Raw genomic sequence first — 6,028 nt, 5'->3', positions numbered from 1 at the left:
GGCCGGGATGGCTTCAAGGTATGCAGCACCCAGCCAGAGCCCTTGAATTGGGTGGTGGTGGTGAGCCCCGGGAGAGAAACCAGAGCCCCACGGCAGGGTGTAGCCGCTGTGCGAGTTTGTCTGGTTTCTCACAGGTGGGAGAGCAGCCTAGTGCTGCCAGCAGCAGGGCCGTCTTGGCAGGCAGGTGATGTCCCCATCGGATGACACTCAGGAGGGACAGCAGGGCTGAGAGGTGGCCATGGCCAGGGCTGCTCTGCTGGAGGGGTCTGGCCGTGGGGCAAGGGCTGGGTGTGTGCAGGAGGGGTGGTGGTAGCTCATGGGAAGGGCTCGGAGCAGGGCATGTACCAAGCAGCAGGGCAAACCCAGGGGAAGTGGGTTTTTAATGGGCTGTTCATTGAAGGATTTCTGTGTGCATTGTAACACAGGATTTTAAAAACAAATACATATGTACTTGCTGCTGATTTCCAGGTTTCATGACCTTGTTCATCTGTCACTGTGCTGCTTCTGCTACTCAGCTTTTACCTGCAGCGTCGTATCTCATGTTGGACAGTAAAACACTGTGCTGAAGAAGATGCCAGTCCATGCGCTGTGCATGCTTTGAAGAAATAACAGCAAGGCTCAGAGGCAGACAGGCATGGATATTCCTCTCTGCTTGGAAAGGGAAAAGGTGCCACCCTCTTGGAACAAATTACAGTTCCTGTAATACGAAACACAACCCTGAGTACCAACAGAGCTCAGCCTCCCTTTGCTTTAATTGGCCCTTTGGTGGACTTGCTGCCAAGAGATGATTTATGGAGAACAATTAGGTGAAACAGAATTAGTTTCTTTCTGTTCTGCTATTTTTCACAGCAGTGCTGTGAGGAAAGCTTTCTTTTTCAGAGCATATAATCCCATGTTTATTCCCCATAATTGCATCTATTGTTGATGTCTGCAGGCTCCCTGCTGAGACCAAGTTCCCATTGTCCAAATGTATGGATGCTGTCCAAACGTGTGAGAAGAGGCAGGCCTGGTGCTCCAAACGTGGCCATCATTTGACCAGACTTTAGGTCTGCAGAATAGAGTCCAAGCTACTCACCTCAGATTTTTCTACAGTCAGTGCAGAAGATTGGCACCTCCAGAAAGTGATTCACTGCGTGTTCATCCATAAGATCCTGCTAGAGATGACTGTGTCTTTCGTTTGCCTGTAGATAGACACTCATGGACTAGCTTAGGGTAGATGCCCAGCTATTAAATGCATATAGTCAAATAAGAGTAATCCCAGTCAAGGGGCTAAGGCAGGTGAAAGGCGTTTAAATGCCAACACAAGCACAGGGTCATGATGTGTCCAACATACCACATTCAGCCAGAGGCAAACCCAGGAACTTACTTTATCCAAGACATGTATGTGGTCCAAGGCATGTTTTCATACACCAGACCAACATGCTAACTGGGGAAGGCGATGCTCAGTGTCCTAGTCATGCAACCTCCACACCTGCTATGGCCCAAATTGAGTAACCGTATCTCACTTCAGGAAATTTCTGCTTTTCAGAGTTCAGTTGCATATGCAAATGTGTGGGCTGAGAGCTCTATGTGTGCTCATCCTGCTGCAGGGGAATTCATGCAGTTTCTCTCCTAGGTGAACGCTCTTGTGTGTAGTAAAGTGCCCAGGAGAGATGGTGCCTGGGGAGGGCAGGTGGAAAAAAGAGGAATGAGCAGAAAATGCTGATAAAATATTTCAGTTCTCATTAAAATACAACTCTTTGCCAGTCACATGTTAAGAATCACGTGCTCATCCCTGAGACTCTCTGGTCTGGAAGGGTGGAAACATGCAAACGTACATATCACTTACGTGCTTAACCCACTCAAGTGTTTTACAAGGAAAGGGGCTTTAAGCAGTTTTGCCCTTTTACCGTTAAATCCCCTTTGGAAAGCAGTGGGAAGTGCATTTCTCCCCTAAGAGAACTCTTGTTATTGGTACTCCTTGCAGATACTGAGGGACTGTTACAGGTGGGAGGAAAGTGGAACATGCTCTGTTATGGACAGACACCAGCGACATGTAGCTACTAGCTCAGGAGAGTGGCAGGCAGGATTTGAACCACTGACCTAGAACAGCTTTGTTCCTTAGATGTTCTAGTCCACTGAGTAAAATCAGGGTAGATTTTAACACTCCCTGGAACAGCAGGTGAACGCAGACAATAAGAGTCTGCAACACCAGGCTGTGTACATTTTCATTTGGCACGCTGCTGCCACAGATATATTGTGACATTAAAGCAATACAAGACAACATTAAGTAACAAAGACCTTCTTCCATGATTACACTGTCTCAGAGGCAGCAGGTTTCCAATCCACTGACCCTCTCCCAGCAGGCACAATAGGGCAGGTCTGTCCTTGGTGTGCAAAATAAGTGCCTGCCAGCATGTGAAGGTGCTGCTGGCTGAGAGGTAGATGTCAGATCGAATGCAATTAATTCCCAACAGACCACCTCTGGACATCATTAGGCTCCTGCAGTCTCCAGAGATCTCTCTCTGTGAGCCACATCACCAGGCAAGATTTCAAGGTGAAGGTGTAGCACCAAGAGTGATGCCCAAGCTGGCAACATATGTTAAAGCTGAACACCATTTTCTTCCAGGCATCATCACTAAGTGCCTGTTCCCGAAACACCAGGAGTTTTATCTGTTGCCTTCAGCCATGGCCCCAAAGCACACAAAGAGTGTGACCACCAGTGTAATTGCAGCTGCCTGCAGGCATCACCCTCCTGCCTAGCCACACTGCTCATCACATGACATCCACAGAGGGGCCATTACACTGAAGAAGTGGTGGCTCTGGGGGAGGGTGAGTATGCTCTGCTACGAGTAGAGCCTCAGGCATACTTACTGCCGACAGGAACAGGAGCAGAGTAATTTCTGTCATTTCTTCTTCTATCATCAGTGCTATCAGGTCATAATTCCTTGGACGTTCTTGTTTTCATCAAGAAGGCAGAAAGTCTGATTTGGTTTTCTGTGGTTTTAACTGCTTTTAATCTAAGAGAAACTCTTGTTCTCTCTCTCTCCATCTGTAATTCATGGAGCAGAAGGTGACATAAGGGGAACCCGAAAGGCCTGATGTAGGAAACTATGATTTCCACTTCTCCTTGGCCTCCTTGCTTAGCATCATGCTACAGCTCTGACTTTCATCCCCCGCCGTTCAGCATCTGGCATGTGCTTTTCTGAGTCACACTTACGTAATTCCTTCCCCATTAGCATCAGGTGGATCCTGATCATTCAGGATTTAAAGTTGGTTATTCAAACAACAGCAACCTGATTAAGTCTTTCATAACCCTCTTGTCATTAAACATCATGTCCTGTCATCAGTTTAGCATTGGAGGGTTTATCCATAGCCTTCGACCTGACTGATCCCACGTTCTCCAGTGCTGTTGCCTGCTGGCTAAGCCCCTTCAGTGTCATCTGACCTTCTCTAAGGGACTAGTTTAGACTAGACTATTTAATTTTGTGCTCTTTCTCCAGGGGTTTAAGAGTCATGACTGGTTTTGTCTTGGTCCCTTTATAGCTCTCCTTATATTTGCAAAGATTTATGGGTAGATAATGGTACGGGTAGGATGGTAGATAGTAACTATGTGGACTGAGGTACCATCTGTGAAGCTCAGCAGCTCTCTGCCCTTCCTTCCTCCTCTGTGTTTGTATGAAGTTACATAAAACATCTTTGTTCTGTCTCTGAGATTAGTCTCATTTCATACTGCTTGGCACCCTCTGAACCTTGCATTGATTTGAATCCAAACGCCACAGTCACAGTCACATGAAACCACGCTGTTTCTTATACTTTCCATTACTTTGGCTCAATGCAGAGAATGGACTTTTGCCCAGTGGCTTGCAGCCTGGAAGGCTTTGCACATGCTCCTGCACACATCTTTGCTAACTGGGGATGTGTTATATTGCTCTAACAACAGCTGAGACCAGATGAAATTGAGCCCAGCCTGCGGCTGTTTTTTTAAGGACTTTTTCCTGCAGCTTCCAGTGATAAGGTTATACACAGTTTCTCTGGCGTTTCCAGGGTTTGTTACAGGGGGGCCGGAGCATTCTTCTCTCCCTCATTTCCAGAGGCAGAAGTGAGGCGGCGGGAGGGGAGGTGAGAAGGGTCATGAAGGGATTTAGGGGTTGTGCAGGGACTGCAAGCCAGGCCTGAGGACTGGACAGCCCTACAAAATGTTGTGGACAGCCTAGTGAAAAATGCTGGAGAGCAATGAGAAAAAGGGTACTGGAAATCAAGAGGAGGGGTTTTAAGAACTGCCCTTTGAAAACCCTGCCCTGAGCTGATTAAAGAAAAAAACATACCTTTGAGGAATTGCAGGATATCAAAATGCCATTCAAAGGAGGATCCTAAAATTACAGCGAATGCTCATTATCATTTTGCACAGTGGTGAGAGGCCAGCGGCCACAGCCTGGCTGCTTTCATTGTGCTGTATGAAAGCAAAAGGTCCTTCTCCTAAAGAGGCGTCGATCTCACATGTGGTCTTAGGACTAATCTGTGCTCACATTACCTGCAGCTTTGCCATCACTGCCCACGGCCAGGCCTGTCTATGAAATGCTGACAGGGGCCAGACATCCTTCAGGGCTGAGGGGAGGTGGTGCTGAGCTGTCGCCCTGAGAGGGGGTGACTCCATGGGGCAGCTCCCCCACTGTAGCTCATCTTGCCCAGGTTATCCCGACGCTTATGGCACCCCAGGGCCAGGAGGCAACTCTGCCTGTCCCCCTTCTGCCCAGCATCCCCAATGGGCTACTCCCCCGCTTTTGTGCACCCAGAAAGAAATATGAAACATGTCTTCTTGTGTGCTTTGGTAGGTAATGACAACATTATCTGTCCTGGCAGCTGAAGTAGCATCGTTAGACAGCCATATAAGTGCTTTACTCAGCCAAACAGGCACAGCTTTCTGAGCTGTTGTTCCAGGCTTTTGTCAGAGCTAAGCACACCCCGCTGCATTAATTCATTATTCTGGAGGAGGGGCCATTTTACAGACAAAAGAAGGCTTTAAAGATTATTTTTATTCTTTTTCTTTAGACTGTGAAAAACCAAGTGGCAGTGTGGGAGAGGAGCCAAGATGCAGCACGTCTTAAACCCCCTGAGTCACAGGCTATCGCTACAGGAGCTCAATTTTTCCTGGGAGAATAGCTGTAAGAGCACCCATTGATCTTTTGGGGGCGGGGGAGCTTATGGTTTTCTGAGGCTTTTGTCAGGGTATGTTTCAGCGTGCTGACCAGGAGGCAATCTTAATTCTCTTCTTACTAGGAATATCCTGGGTTGAATTTGCTGTTCCTCAGCTTTATCCCTTAAGCAGTACGCTAGAATGTTGTTTCATGTTTTTACAGTTAACATTGAAAAGGTGGAAAAATAAAGCATAAAGTAAAAATAAAATTAACCCAAAACTGCAGCAAACATTTAAACCTTTCTTAAAAATCATCCAGTAAAAACAAAAAAGCAGGAAATTCTGATCTGCAAGAAGGCTGATTTTACCACTTATTGAAACCCCAGAAACTGCAATTACAAACTCTTTCATTATTTCCTGTAAAAAAACGACCACTGGGCATAAATTTAACTTTTTCCTCCTCTTGCTTTCAGAATTACTGGTTTAACAAAGTGCAGTAAGGTAATAACATTTCCAAATGTTACTGGCACTGCAGCCGTGATGGCAGGCGCTCAGCACAGCCCCTGCCAAGCTGGGAGCAGCGATACAGAGGCGCTCCGCACGGAGGCAGCTTTGGCTAAGGAGAGAGGAATCACTATCCCTGTGATTCCGCAGCTGGCTGGATTTAGCACCCATCTTCGCCTTGTTCACCTTCTTTTGCAAACTTTAGACCTCCGAATAGTTGCACATCAGCGCTGGTGTGGGAAGTTGGTTCCCACTTCCGCATGGCATGGCTGGAGCTGGTCCTGAAGGAGGTGATGGATCTGCACAGCAGCCCCAAGGAGAGAGATCCTGCAAGGCTCTAGCAGCCTGGGCAGCCTTAATGTCACTCTGCCTGGCTCAGTCTTTCTGCTTTCTACCTTTCCATCTTTC

Source organism: Leptosomus discolor, chromosome 2 (genome assembly GCF_034619465.1).
Source record: "Leptosomus discolor isolate bLepDis1 chromosome 2, bLepDis1.hap2, whole genome shotgun sequence".
NCBI classification, from domain to species: Eukaryota; Metazoa; Chordata; class Aves; order Leptosomiformes; family Leptosomidae; genus Leptosomus; species Leptosomus discolor.
Note: the sequence above shows the minus strand (reverse complement) of the source record.